Genomic DNA, 14,917 nt, shown 5'->3' with positions numbered 1-14,917 from the left:
CTTGAAACCAGTTCTCCATAAGCTGGATTCAGAATTAAAGGATCAAGTTTGTTTGGGGGTGGATATTCCCCTGTACGTGACATATATAGCATTGCCAGCAAAATTTAATTACATCTTTCTGTAATTTGCATCAATAAAAATATTTTAATATTTTGTCCTGTGTTTTCTTAATATGTGACATATCATTAGTATTTCATAAACCACTCCTAGAGTGATTGTAATGAGGTCAGCCAGTTGAACCTCAGAGTATGAGATCTCTGATTAGGCCTGTTAATCTGATCCACTTAGGGAGTCCTGGCTCACATATAAAAAAGGGTGAGTTTCAGAGATACCAATATTCTGATAACAGGCTCTGAATGATGTAGTACTGAAGTCAAGGATTGTTCATGGGTAAATAAAGGGGCACTTGGTGATTTGATACCATTCTCTGTTCTATCATTTCAATTCCTAACATTGCATTCTCATACTAAAACTGAATTACTGTCTGAAGTACCACTGCCCATTCCTCCCAGTCTTGCAGTTTCCACTTCCATTGTAAGTCTTTGTTTTTCTAAAAGAAAACACTCAAACATTTTTGATTCAGCTTCTGAGTAGGCTGTTTTGGAAAACTCTTAATTCCAAGTATGTTTGTTGCATTTATATTAAAGAAAATTGATAAAATGTATCAGCCTCATTCTCATTGTTTTTATCCTTTTTTAGTTAAATTGTCAAGAAAAATTATCCGATAACCAATTTTCAAAATTAACTCCCTGTTTCTTTTTGTCTAATTTTATGGGCCTGAGATCTAGTCAAGAGATAGTGAGGAAACAATCCAGGATATTCTATTTGCCACTTTTCAATTTATTTTATCTCCAGTGATTCTTCTAAACATATAGGGGTAACCAATACTTTTGTACTTGCCAGTTAATTTCCCAAAATAAATCAATTCCTGCTATCGGAATTAGCCTCACTACTCCAAGTCTCACTTCTCCATCAACCAAGTCATTCTTTAGTCCAATTTGGTATAATGAAGCTGGTTTATAAACTCTATGAATCTCTCTAATTATAATTTTCTTTCATCAACCCCTCTGGAAGACAAACAGCATTACCAACCAGTATCAGTGACTGAATTGCTCTAATGTCTCTCAGTATGCTTACTGTTCCACCAGGTTAATTGAAAACATGAGATAAAAATACTCAAAATTTTCAACAGTCTGACTCACCTTGTCAATCTTCAAAAAATAACTTATGACTGTCCTGAGCGATCGCTCCCTCTTAAAGTCCAAGGAAACATGTTCTCTTTGTATCACTATTCCAGTTTTAGAACCTATTTCCTTCCTTGGTTCCTCTTTATCTGAAGACTCCTCATGTTTTCCTTCTTGTGTCATCAGTCTTCTATTTAATTTCCAGCAATTGGCTTTGGTATGTCTAATCTTATTGAAATGGAAGCGTGTTAGTTTATTTACATCGGCTTTTATTTGCAGTCTTTCTCCCTCATTGCTTTGTGATCTTTCTGTTTGCTCTTCTCAACCAATACTTCTTCCATCCACAGTTTCCATGTGACTATTTCCCCTCTTGGTTTGGTTTCTTTGATCTTGCGGGCTTCATTGGCGAGGCCGGCATTTTTGTTCATTCCTAGTTACCCAAGGGACAGTTCAGAATTAACAGCATTGCTCTGTGTCTAGAGTCACGTATAGGCCAGACAAGGTAAGGACAGCAGATTTCCTGCTTTAAAAGAGATTAGGGACACAGATGGGTTTTGTAACAATTGACAGCATTATATGGTTCCTTTTAGGCCAACTTGTAATTGTCAATCCAAGATATCATGGATATCTGCAAGAACTGCTCTTAGATGTTTATGCTTATTTAAATCAATTTTAAAAATTGTGGGAATGCTTGTTCTCAATTCATCCATGATCATCATTTCCATCACATTCCCATTTTATTTTCTTGCTAGCTTGAGTGAATTAAGCTATCATTCCCACAGCATTTCTTTCTCCCTCCCAACTTCCACAAATGTCTAATTATGGTTCTTTCTTGCAGCCCTAAATTTCAGTTGATAAGCTTCAGACACAAACTCATAAGCATTCCGTATTGCCTCCAACAAAATTATATACTGCAGATTTTCTTCTGACAAGCTGGCGTACGTGGCCAAAACTGTCAAAACATTCAGTAACATTAAGATCCAGATCTATTTTGACATTTAATCTGTCTAGCTACCTGCCCAAATGAGATAAAATACCCTTTGACATCAGGCTCATTTATTTAGGCACTAAGTGCAAATTCTTGGGTAAATCAAATCTCTTGATGGAATCAGAATTATTAAGCTACTAACACTTCTTTCTTTATTCTAAACTTTTATTTTACTAACTCAAGTTCTCTGATTTCTTTGTCTCTTTGGAGCTCAAGTTTCCTCAATTACACTTCTCCCTGCTTTCCTTTCCCTTTCAATTTTAGTTCTTTTCATTTATAAACTGTATCCTAGCTAATTCTAATTGTAACATCCCAGTTTCAAGTTTTGCTTCCACCAGATTTAAATGTGGTATAATTACTAGAAATATTTCATTCCTACCAATTCCTACTTTTACTTCTACTTTCAATCTATCTGCCAAGCCCCTTTTCAGGTTTCGCCAAAGATTTCAAATAGACTATTGGTAGATCTTGCACTCCCAGAAAAGTTGTAGCGACCCCTGAAACTACTGTGAACTTAAAAACAACAAACTTCACCACAACACATACCAAAAGAACTGTGGATGCTCTAGGAAGGCTCACTGGACCTGAAACATCAACTCTGTTTTTTGCCTTTATGCTGACAGACCTGCTGAGCTTTTCCAACAACTTTGTTTTTGTTCACTACCACAGTTTATTTCAGCCGTGGACAACTCAATTGACATTATATGAATAAGAAAGACACAAATACCTCTTAAATCCAATAAATTCAAGTAATTTGGCAAGTCCCCACTGATGATCCCAGTTGATTTTATTACCAAACAAATCCAATCCCAGATAGGAACCTGGATGGATACATTACATTTTTATTTTAACAAGGTAGTTTCTTTGAAGCATAAGCATTCAATAGAGTCATGGAGGCATACAGCATGGAAACAGACCCTTCGATCTAACTAGTCCAACCTGAACGTATTCTCAAGCTAAACCAGGCCCACTTGCCTGCATTTGGCCCATATCCCTCCAAACGTTTCCTATTCATGTACATATCCAAATACCTTCTTAATGTTGTAACTGTACACACATCCATCACTTACTCTGGCAGTTCACTCCACACGTAAACCAGCCTGTGTGTAAAAACGTTGTCCCTTCATATCCTTTTTAAACCTTTTTCCCCTCGCCTTAAAAATATGTCCCCTGGTTTTGAACTTCCCCACCTTAGGGAAGGACCATTGTAATTCACCTTATCTATACCCCTCATGATTTTATAAACCTTTCTCAGGTTACCCCTCAACCTCCTACGCATGGCATCTCAAAATAATGTTCTTAGTTTGACCAGGGTTTCAGAATTCTTTCTAATCAAAGATAGGTAGAAAATATATTCTATTTTAAAAGCAAGACAATAGTAACAGTGATTAATAGTTCAGCTTTTTACTGAAATGGCATAGTCTCTTTGTGGAAATCTGCTTCAAATTGATTGCCTTTATCAAATACTGATGTCGGACATGGCTCTAACCTGTTTACTTAAACTAATGTGAAATCAACACGTGTGAAGCAAAGCAATTCTAAACAAATGCGATAAATGATATTGTGCTGGATAACATAAATGGTCACAAGAAAATGTTTTAAATCAGAGCATTCAACTTATATTGCACAGGGTTAGAAAAAATGATTTAATTCATCTTACCGGTTATGTCATCAGCATTCATGATGTCAGTTTTCATATGAATGAAGCCAGCTTTAAACCATCACTATGATCCTTGTTGCCATCTATCCACTATCTCTGAATCTCCAGACTATCTGACTGACTGTCAGGTCTGTAAGCATCTATGGAGAGAGTGATAAAACAGAGTTAATGTCTCAGTTTTGAAACCCTAAATCTGCTTCTCTCCCCACAGAAGTTACCAGGGCTACAGAGTATTTCCACTGCAGTCTGTTTTTATTTCATATTTCCATATCTGCAGTACTTTATTTTTATTTCAGTTTGATATCAAAAATTCAATTATTCTAGTGCATTGCAACCTGTCTCTCATCATATACTCTCTACAAACTTGAGATTGTCCTTCATGCTTCAATCCTATGCCAACTCACACTAAGAACCAACTTCCCAACCTATGCTCATTGAATTACATCTGCTTCTGAATAAGCATTAAAACCTTTGCAAAATCCAGTTTTTGAATTTAAGGCATTTCTACCACTGATATTTTAGTCAGTTCTGCAAATATGAATGAGGTTTTAGCAAATTTCCAGTTGGTGCTACTTGAGTGCTCCCTCCATACAATGCGCAACTGAAGGAACTCAGAAGGTCAAACGCATCAGAGGAGCAGAAAAGTCAATGTTTCAGGTGAGGAGCCTTCATCAGGACTGGGGAGGTGGAAGGGAGCTGGGAAATAAATTGATGGAGGAGGGGTGTGGCTGGGAAAGTTAGGTTGGATGGTGATAGGTGGATGCAGGAAGGGGTCAGTGGGGATTGCAGTGGGAAGACAGGGGCAGATAGGTGAGAAAGAAGATGGACATGTTTCGTTACTGTAAGAAGGCAGGTATGAGAGGGAGGGTTAGAAAAAGGATGAGGCTGGGGAGATTTTGAAACTGGTGAAATCTACCCTTAGGCTATGGGCTCCTGAGGTGGAACATGAGGTGCTCCTCCTCCAGTTTGCGGGTGGTGTCATTGTAACATTGGAGGAGGCCTAGGATGGACATAACACCCAGGGAGTGGGAAGGCCACTTAAAATGGTTGGCAAATGAAAGGTGTTATTGGTTATAGCGAGCAGAGCGCAGATGCTCCACGAATTGGTCACCGAATCTGCGCTTGTTCTCACCGATGTAGAGGAGGCCACTTCAGGAGCAATGGATACAGTAAACCAAGTTGACGGATGTGCAGGTGAACTCATACCTGATATGAAAGGTTTGCTTTGGGCTTTGTATGGGGTTGAGGGCGGAGGTGTAGGGGTAGGTGCAACACTTCCTGTGATTGCAGGTAAAATTGCCGGGGGTAACAAAAACAAAGTTGCTGGAAAAGCTCAGCAGGTCTGGCAGCATCTGTGGAGGAGAAAACAGAGTTAACATTTCGGGTCCAGTGACTCTTCCTCAGAACTGGTAAAGTGCCAGGGGTGGTGATATTGGTGGGGAGTGTGGAGCGGACAAGGGAGAGATAGGGTGAGTGGTCCCTATGAAAGGCAGATAGAGATGGGGAGGGACATATCTATTTGGTCATGGGGTTGGATTGCAGGTGGCAAAAGTGGTGGAGGATGATGCACTAGATGCAAAGGTTGGTGAGGTGGTATTTGAGGACCGGGGATCTCTGTCCTTATTTTTGTTGCAGGGAAGGGGTTTTGATGGAAGATGTGTGGGAAATGCAAGAGATGCAGTTGAGGGCATATTGGATCACCGGAGGGAGGAATTTGCGGTCCTTGAAGTAGGGGAAGATCGGGGATATCCGGAACTGGAATGGCCCATCTTGGAAACAGATGCAGCGGAGGCAGAGGTATTAGAAGCAAGAGATCACAATCTTGCAGGAGAGTGAGTGAGGCGAGGCGTAGTCAAGGTAGCTATGGGAGTCAGTGGGTTTGAAATAAATGTTGGTGCTGAGACGGTTACCGGACAAGGAGACAGAGGGGGCCAGGAAGGGGAGGGAGGTATCAGAGATGGTCCAGGTGAATTTGAGGTTGGCATGAAAGGTGTTGGTAAAGTTGATGAACTGTTCAAGCTCCTCATGGCAGCATGAGGCAGCGCCGATACAGTGATCGGTGCAGTGGAGAGAGAGGTGAGGGATGGTGCCAGTGTGACAGAGGGAGAGGGACTGCTCCACATATCCTACAAAGAAGCAGGCTTAGCTCAGATCCATATGGGTGCCTAGACCCCCCCCTTTGATTCACAGGAAATGAGAGAACTTAAAGGAAAAGTTGTTAAGCGTAAGGACAACTTTGGTTAAACAGATGAGGCTGTCAGTGGAGGGGGACTGAGAGAGGAAGAAGCAGAGGGCTTTTAGGCCATTCACATCAGGAATGCATTGTACATGGATTTGATGGCCATAGTGAAGATGAGGTTTTGGGGGCTAGGGAATTGAAAGTCTTGGAGGAAGTGGAGGGCGTGGGTAGTGTCCTGGACATAGGTGGGGTGTTCCTGTACCAGAGGTGAAAAGACGTAGTCGAGATAAGCAGAGATAAATTCAATGGGACAGGAGCAGGCAGAGACAAAGTGCCAACCATGGCAGTCAGTTTTATGGATTTTGGGAAGGAGATAGAAACAGGCCTTGCTTGTTTGGTTAATGATGAAGCTGGAAGCTGTGGGTGGGAGGTCTCCTGAGATGATGAAGTTATTGATAGTCTGGGAGGCAATGGTTTGGTGGCCCGGGGTGGGGTCATAATCAAGGGGGTAGTAGGAGGTGGTGTCAGGGAGTTAACGCCTGGCCTTGGTAATTTAAAGGTCAGCATGCCATACCTCTACTGCGCGTTATCTGCAGGTTTGATGGTCAGGTTGGGATTGGAGCGGAGGGCTGCACGTTCCATGGAGGAAAGGTTGGAGTGGTTGAGAACAGTGGAGGGGTTGAGGCAATCAATATCACGATGGCAGTTGAAGATGCAGAGCTCGAGGGAGGTTAGGAGGTCATTGGGTGGTGTCCAGGAGGATAGGGTGTGTTGGAGGCAGGAGAAGAGGACTGTAGAGGGTGGGTCAGACTCATGGTTAAAGAAATAGGTGTGGAGGCAAAGGTGGCAGAGAAAGTGTTTGACATCCAGACATATTTGGCAAATGCTGTGACCAGGAGTTCATCAATTTCATCAACCTGGACTATTTCTGACACCTGCCTCCTCTTCCTGGGCCTCTCCAACTCCAAGTCTGGAAACCGACTCACCACCAACACCCGTTTCAAATCTACGGACTCCCACAACTATCTCAACTACACCTCTTTTCACTCACCCTCATGCAAAAATGCGATCCCACAGTCTCAATTCCTTTGCTTCTGTCGAATCTGTTCCCAAGGTGGGCTGTTCCATTCCCGAACATCCCAGATATCCTCCTACTTCAAGGACCTCAGCCTGCCCCATGAGTTGATCCAATATGGCCTCAACTGTATCTCCTGCATTTCCTATAATTCTGTCCTCAAGACTCCCACGGCTCAACAACAATAAAGACAGAATACCCCGTGTCCTCACATACCACCCCACCAACATTCACATCCAGTGCATCCTATTCCGCCACTTCCGCCACCTGCAATCTGACCCCACATCCAAAGAGATATTTCCATCCCCACCCTTATCTCCCTTTCATAGGGACCCTAACTCCATGACTCCCTCATCCATTCCATACTCCCTATCAACCCTACTGCACCTGGCACCTTTCCCGGCAACTGTAGGAGGTGCTACTCCTGCCCCTACACCTCGACAAACGTTCCGAATCCAACAGGGATTCACCTGTACATCCTCCAACCTGGTCGACTGTATCCATTGCTCCTGATCTGGCCTCCTGTGGATCAGTGAGACCAAGCACAAACTCAGTGACTGATTCGTGGCTCATCTGCGCTCAGTACACTATAACCAACAATGTCTTCCGAATGCCAACCATTTTAACTCCCACTTCCACTCCCTGGGTGACAAGTCCAACCTGGGCATCCTCCAGTGTTACAATGACACCACCCGCAAACTGGAGGAACAACACCTCGTATTACACCTCAGGAGCCTACAGCCAATGGCCTGAATGTAGAATTCATCAGTTTCAAAATCTCCCCATTACCTGGCTCCATCCTGTGTTCAACCCTCCCTCTTATCCCTGCCAACTTGATCTGACACAATCTGTCCACCACCTTTCCTATATATCCGCCCTGCCCTTCCCACTGATCAATCTCCAATGCCCCTACCCAAACCTACCTATCTCCACCCCGCCTACCTCCCCACACCCCCACACCTCCTCCGTCAAACTATTTCCCAGCTCCCTTCCTCCTCCCCAGCCCTGATGAAGTCTCCTGACCCAAAATGTTAACCCGCCTGCTCCTCAGATGTTGCCTGGCCTACCGGGTTCCTCCAGCTCCACACTGTTGACTCTGATTCCAGTATCTGCTGTTCTTGCTACCTGTTGAGTACTCCCTAGTATTTAATGCATCACTTTAAAAATGGCACGAAGAGATAGAGGCAAAGCAATACGAGACCCAAGAATGTTAACTTGGCATATTTTAACTCAGTGATGCACTGAATCCAGTAACAGGTGGAAAACCCTGTTTTGAAAAAGAGGAGCCTTTTGTCACATTTTAATGTATTTACAGTGGCAATCCCCATAGCTCGCAAACAGAGGTTCTTCAGGTGCACTTTGACCTGTTGCAGACGGTTGGAGGTGGCTTCTTGATGATTAGTCAATATTAGCCATTTCAACTCACCCCATCTCACCCATGCAAATTCCTCTGCTCAGGCTTGAAAGTTCTTCTACTGGAATTAGAATTGTTCCTCGAACTCAGAGCCTGTGTTTGGTTCAAGACATCTTTATGGAATAGAAGACAATCATTTAAGAGTCATGCTGAAAAAATAATTTGTGTAGTTTGTAGCATTTCCTCCAAATCACAAATCAATAGCACAAATGTTATCCATAATTATTGCTCCCCAGACCTTAAGCCTTGCAATTCTCCATCTGAACTTTTCTTTCTATCGAACTCCCTCCTCCTTTAAGATTCTCCTTAAAACAGACATTGCTGTCCAAATATTTGGTGCCTTTCATCATATATCTTTACGTGCTCAGAGTAAATCTTTGCTTAAAAATTCTCCTTAGAATAGCTAACTCTTAGTTGCCCTTTGAAGCAGCCCAGCGAGCTATTCAGTTGTTTGCAGTCTGTCAGTACTGCTTTCTGCAGGGCAGTTACTGATGGGCAATAAAAGTTGCCTTCGCCAACTCCTAACGAGCAACAACCACAGCCCATGAACAAAACAAAACCTGTATCCACTGACAATCCTCCTCACTACCCACAGCTCCCTCAAGTTCTGTGAGATCACAAGGTGTAGAGCTGGATGAACAAAGCAGGCCACGCAGCCTCAGAGGAGCAGGAAAGCTGACATTTTGGGTCTGAACCCTTCCCTCAAGTTTGTGTTGTCTGCAGATCAGGTCACTTGCATTCTGCCCCAAGTCATTTACATATAGCACAAACAACAGGGGTCCCAGCACGGATCCCCGCGGAATGCCACTAGTTCCTGACCCAATCAGAAAAATACCCTTCCGTCACTATTGTCAGTCCTCTGACCATGCCAGTTTTGTATACATCTTATCTGTTCATTGCAGATCCCATGTGACTTCACCTTCTGTTTCAGCCTGTCATGAGAGTTTAGTGTTTTGATGTATTATCATCTTAATGCAAGTTAATATTGATACAAGCTGGTAATGCCTTCAAATAAAAAAAGGACTCTCATTGTACAATAGTGAGACACAAAACTTGACTGTAGGTAATCTAACTCAATAATAGACTGTGTAAACTATGAGATTTTACCTTATGGTAACACCATATATTTGAAATGAACCAGGGTGCATCAGGAGACAAATTGGTGCAAATCATGTTTACTCATCCAGCGCACCTCCCTAGGCAAGTGTTAAAAATTGGCTTTCGGCAACATGGTGCTTGCTGGGATTAACTTTGGACACAAATTTTAGTGCAAAGCAATTTTCAGATCATGCAGTACTTTGCTACTCACTTGTCATTGTAGCTCTCCTGAATGATTAGAGATGAAAGTAGATCAAATCACTGCAATTGTATTACTTATGCAAAGTGCATAGGCATCAGCAATCTATTTCAGAAAGCATTATCAACTGTACTGTTCATAATTGTTACCCATCAGGAGTTAACTAGGACAACTTTTATCTCCCTTCACTACTTGCCCTACAGAAGGTGATGGTGAGCTGCTTACATAAACGATTGCAGATAACAGAATAGCTTGCTCGGCCATTTCAGAAGACAGTTGAGAGTCAACGGTTCAACCACGTTGCTATGTGGTCTAAAGTCACAAATAGGAATGACTAAGGATAGTAATTTTTTTCCCCTAATGTATATTAGTAAACCAGAAGGGCTTTATAAACAAGATTACAGTCGTCATTAGGCTAGTTTTTAACTCCAGGTTTTGAATTGGATTCAAATTCTTTTCAATCATCAGCCGTGCTGGGCTTTGAACCATATTCCCCAAAAAATTAACATGGTGTCCTAGATTTCCATTCTAGTGATATTACCAAGAGATCACCGTAAGCCAAAGTGGCCACTGTCTACCCATGTTCACATGTCATTGTCCCCATGTCTGCATGGGTTTCCACTGGGTGCTCTAGTTTCATCCCACTGTTCAAATTTTTTGCAAAGGTCTGTAGCTCGTGTTGTGGGTGAGGTTGTTGACTTGCTCGCTGAGCTGGCTTGTTCTCGTTCAGACGTTCCATCACCATGCTAGATTATATCATGGTGTCACCTCGCAAGGTGACAAATCGTCTGAACAAGAGCAAACCAGCTCAGCGAGCAAGTCGACAACCTTCCACCCACTGTCCAAAGATGTGAAGGCTATGCGGATTGGCCATGTTAAATTGCCCATTGTGTTCAGGGATGTGTAGATTAGGTGGGTTGCAGGGAAAGGGTCGGGGAATGGATCTGGGTTGAATGCTCTGAGGGTTGGTGTGGCATTGTTAGGCTGAAGGGCCTGTTTCCACACTGTAGGAATTCTATTATAAGCAGGCTTTTACCAAAGAAAAAGACTCCATCAGTGAATAAGCAAGCAAAACGTGATGTCAATTTAGTATTCTGCACTTTTGAATATGCATTACTTGGCTTTGTCAGTCGGAATTATCATCTAATTTAGAGCAGGAGATTAAAAGACATGAATTAAATGTAGTTGAACTAATTATCCAGTAACTATCTTTTGAACAGAGCTGCTTTGTCAATCATTGCCAGGGAAAACATGCTTCGTACTGTTTATGGAAAATGGGTATGCATGAAAACATTTCTTCAGCACTATCCAACTTGCTGTTCTGATGGATTAATTTCTCATGACGCAAGAGCTTAATCCCTTTCTTCTGAAAACCAACATGCAGTATTGCTGGTATTACTATGAATATATTTGCAATGAGATGACTGCTGTGTTACAATGAGATGCCTCTCACCCGTTTCCAGGCAGCATATAAAATCAATGTTGTCGGAAAAGAGGTCAAAATGATTTATTCTGTAAGATTGATATTACATAGGTCAATCAGATTAGTTTGCTTGGAACGAAAAAAGAACACTTCGGACAATTTTAATGCCAATAATTCCAATGCTAACAGTGACCGAGCTAACACAATACAAAATAATTTATTGCATCACAATACTGCTATTAAATATCAGGAGAGTTCAAGGGAGCAGACAAAGATTTCAATCAATCCCTGAAAAGCAGGTCCCCATCCTATTCCAAGTTTTACCAATTCCAAAATCCTTTTCAATCATTGTGTCCAATGTTCCCCAGCAAGTTGAGGGGAAAGTAGCTTTATTCTGTAGACTTGTAATACCGAATATATCGCAAGATTCCCTTGGGTCACTTATTACAATGGATAACTATAGATATTCCCCTAGCTCATCTCCACTGGCACCAAAATAAAGCTTATAAATCTATTCTTCTCTCATTGAGGCTATATCTTACATATAGGAAAAGAGAGAGAGAAAGAAGAGCACAGCTGCAATTCCATTGAGAAGAAATATCTTCAAGATACCTTATAATGCATACTAAGCAGTACTCGGGAGAATAATTTGTGTTCCACAAAGATACTTATGAAGTAAATCACATCAGGGGAGGAAGTCATATTATGCAAAACCACAAAGTGGTCAGCCCTTTTATAACAAAAGGTTATTGTGCACTACAGTTCTAAAGACAAAGGCAATCAACCATAGGCCACAGCATATTCAATTTACAAAGTTATCTCAGCAACAAATGCAGAATCATCCAGGGAAAGATTCTGCAAATTGACAATTTATGGAGAGCTAACCAAGGTTATCACTGCTTTGTGTGGAATCTTCTTTCTCTCAACAGTCGGGTGTGATGTACCAGTCTCATCTCGTACTTTATTTCTCAGTTAACTTTACGATTTATTTAGTGGCAATTGAAGACAACAAGAGTCTTTAATATGAACTTTTCATATACAATTTGAACAATATGGGAAAAATGTATTGTTTCTCAGCATGGTTAAACACAAGCACACAGGACCAGCTGACAAGTACAGGATATTAGATTCGTGCTTCAGTGAACAGGGCCAAAATGCATCTGAGGTTTGGGCTTAGGTTCAACGGGTGTCTCCAGACAATCTACCAGCAAAGCTAAATGGAAAATTTGCTTTTATAATGTCAAAGGCAGCCTTTAGGGAATACTTCAAGCATCCACAAACATTCACTCCCTCCACCACAGACCCTCATTCAAAACAATGTGTATCATCTTTAAGATACAATGGAGAAATTCTCCAAGGCTCTTTACACAGCACCTTTCAAAAGCACACTACTGTCTGCTAAGGGAAAGCTGAAAACTCACCAAAACAGCAGCACTTGAAAGCTTCCCTCCAAACTACTCACCATCCTGATTTGGAAATATATTGCTATTTCTTCATGAGACCGTTAGAGGAGCAGAATTAGGTCATTCAGCCTATCAAGTTTATTCTGCCATTCGATCATGGCTGATATGTCACTCAATCCCATTTTCCTGCCATCTGCCCCGTAAGCCTTGGTCTCTTTACTAATCAAGGAACTATCCAAATTTCTTTTAAATACACACAATGACTTGACCTCCACAGCCTTCTGTTGCAATGGGTTCCATAGGTTCTCCGCCTGCTGGTTGAACAAATTCTTCCTCATCTCAGTGGTAAGCAAGTTATTGGAGAAGATACTGAGGAACAGGATCAACCAATATTTGGATAGTCAAGGTCTGATTAGGGATAGCCAGCTTGGATTTGTGCATGTGGGAGGTCACGTCTGGCAAATCATTTAGAGTTTTTCAAAGAGGTAACCAAGATGATAGATGAGGGAAGGGCAGTGGATGTTGTCTGTATGGATTTTAGTAAAGCCTTTAACAAGGTCCTCCACAGCACGCTAGTCATGAAGGTTAGGCCACATGGGATCCAGGGAAAGCTAGCTAACTGGATTCAAAATTGGCTCGATAGCAGGAAGCAGAGGATGATGGTTGAAAGGTTTTCGTGGACTAGAGGCCTGTGACTAGTGGTGTGCCACAGGGGTCAATGTGGGGACCTTTGTTATTTGTTATTTACAGAAATGATCTGGGTGTGAATGTACAAGGAATGATTAGTAAGTTTGTGGATGATGCAAAATTAGGAGTTATCATTTAAAGCGAGGAAAGTTATCAAAAATTACAGAAGAATCTTGATCAGATGGGGAAGTAGCCTGAGGATTGGCAAATGTAACTCAATAGCGATAAGTGTGAGGTGTTGCACTTCAGAAAGTCAAACCAAGGTAGGCCTTGTATAGTAAAAGTTAAGATCTGGAGGAGTGTTGTGGAACAGAGGGACCGAGGAGTACAAAGTATACAAAAACCAAAAGAACTGTGGATGCTTTAAATCAATAACAAAAGCAGAAGTTGCTGGGAAAGCGCAGCAGATATGGTACCTTCTGTGAAGAAACAATCAGAATGAACGTTTTGGGTCAGGAGTTTGGAGGGTGGGGTGCAGGGTAGTGTGTTAGCGGTCACTGGTCTGAAATGTTAACTCTGAATTGTTTTCTTCACAGATGCTGCCAGACTTGCTGAGCTTTTCCAGCAGCTCCTGTTTTTGTTAGTACAAGCACATAGTTTGTTGAAAGCAACATCAGAGTCAGACAGAGTGGTGAAGACGACATTTAGCAATATGGCCTTCTTTGGTCAAGGCATTGAGTATAGGGGTTGGGACATTATTTTACAGTTGTAGAAGTTGTCGGTGAGGCTACACTTGGAGTACTGTGTACAGTTTTGATCACCCCATTATAGGAAAGACATAGTTAAACTAAAAAGTGTGCAAAGAAGATTTATGAGGATGTTGCCAGGACTAGTAGACCGGAGTTATAAGGAGAGGTTGGCCCGGATCGGACGTTATACCTTGGAACAAAGGAAAATGAGGGGTGACTTTACTGAGATATATGAAATCATAAGGGGAACAGATAGAATGTACACATAGTCTTTTTTCTAGGGATGGGAATTAAAAACCAGAGATCATAAGGTTAAGGTGAGAGGGGACAGATTTAAGAAAGACCCGAGATGCAACTTCTTCACACTGGCAGTGGCGTGTGTATGGAATGGGCTTCCAGAGAAAGTGGTTGAGGCAGGTACAATAGCAACATTTAAAAAAACATTTGGATAGGTGCATGGATGGGAAAAATTTGAGGGATATGGACCAAATGCAGGCAGTTGGAACTAGCTGATTGAGCATCATGATCAGTATGGACCTATTTGGGCCAAAGGGTCTGTTTCCATGCTGTATTACACTATGGCTCTATCTCAGTTCTGCAGGGCGGTGTTTTCACTCTAAGGCTGTACCTTCAGTGTGCTGGTCTCTCCTACTAGCGGAAACACCTTCTCCATGTCAACTCTATCCAAGTCTCTAAGTATTCTGTAAATTTCAATGAGACACCACCATCACCCCAACCCCTCCCCGCAACCCCGTTCTCCTAAACTCCATCGAGCCCTCAAACACTCCGCTTATGACAAAGCCTTAATCCACACAATCTTTTTTGTAAACCTCCTCTGAGCTCCCTCCAATGCCAGCACATCCTTCCTTCTTTAGATTATGGGATCCAAAACCTCTCACCATATTCCAAATTCCATCA

The sequence above is a fragment of the Stegostoma tigrinum genome, chromosome 1 (assembly GCF_030684315.1).
Source record: "Stegostoma tigrinum isolate sSteTig4 chromosome 1, sSteTig4.hap1, whole genome shotgun sequence".
Taxonomy (NCBI): domain Eukaryota; kingdom Metazoa; phylum Chordata; class Chondrichthyes; order Orectolobiformes; family Stegostomatidae; genus Stegostoma; species Stegostoma tigrinum.
The sequence above is the reverse complement of the archived record's forward strand: the minus strand, read 5'-3'. Positions refer to the sequence as shown.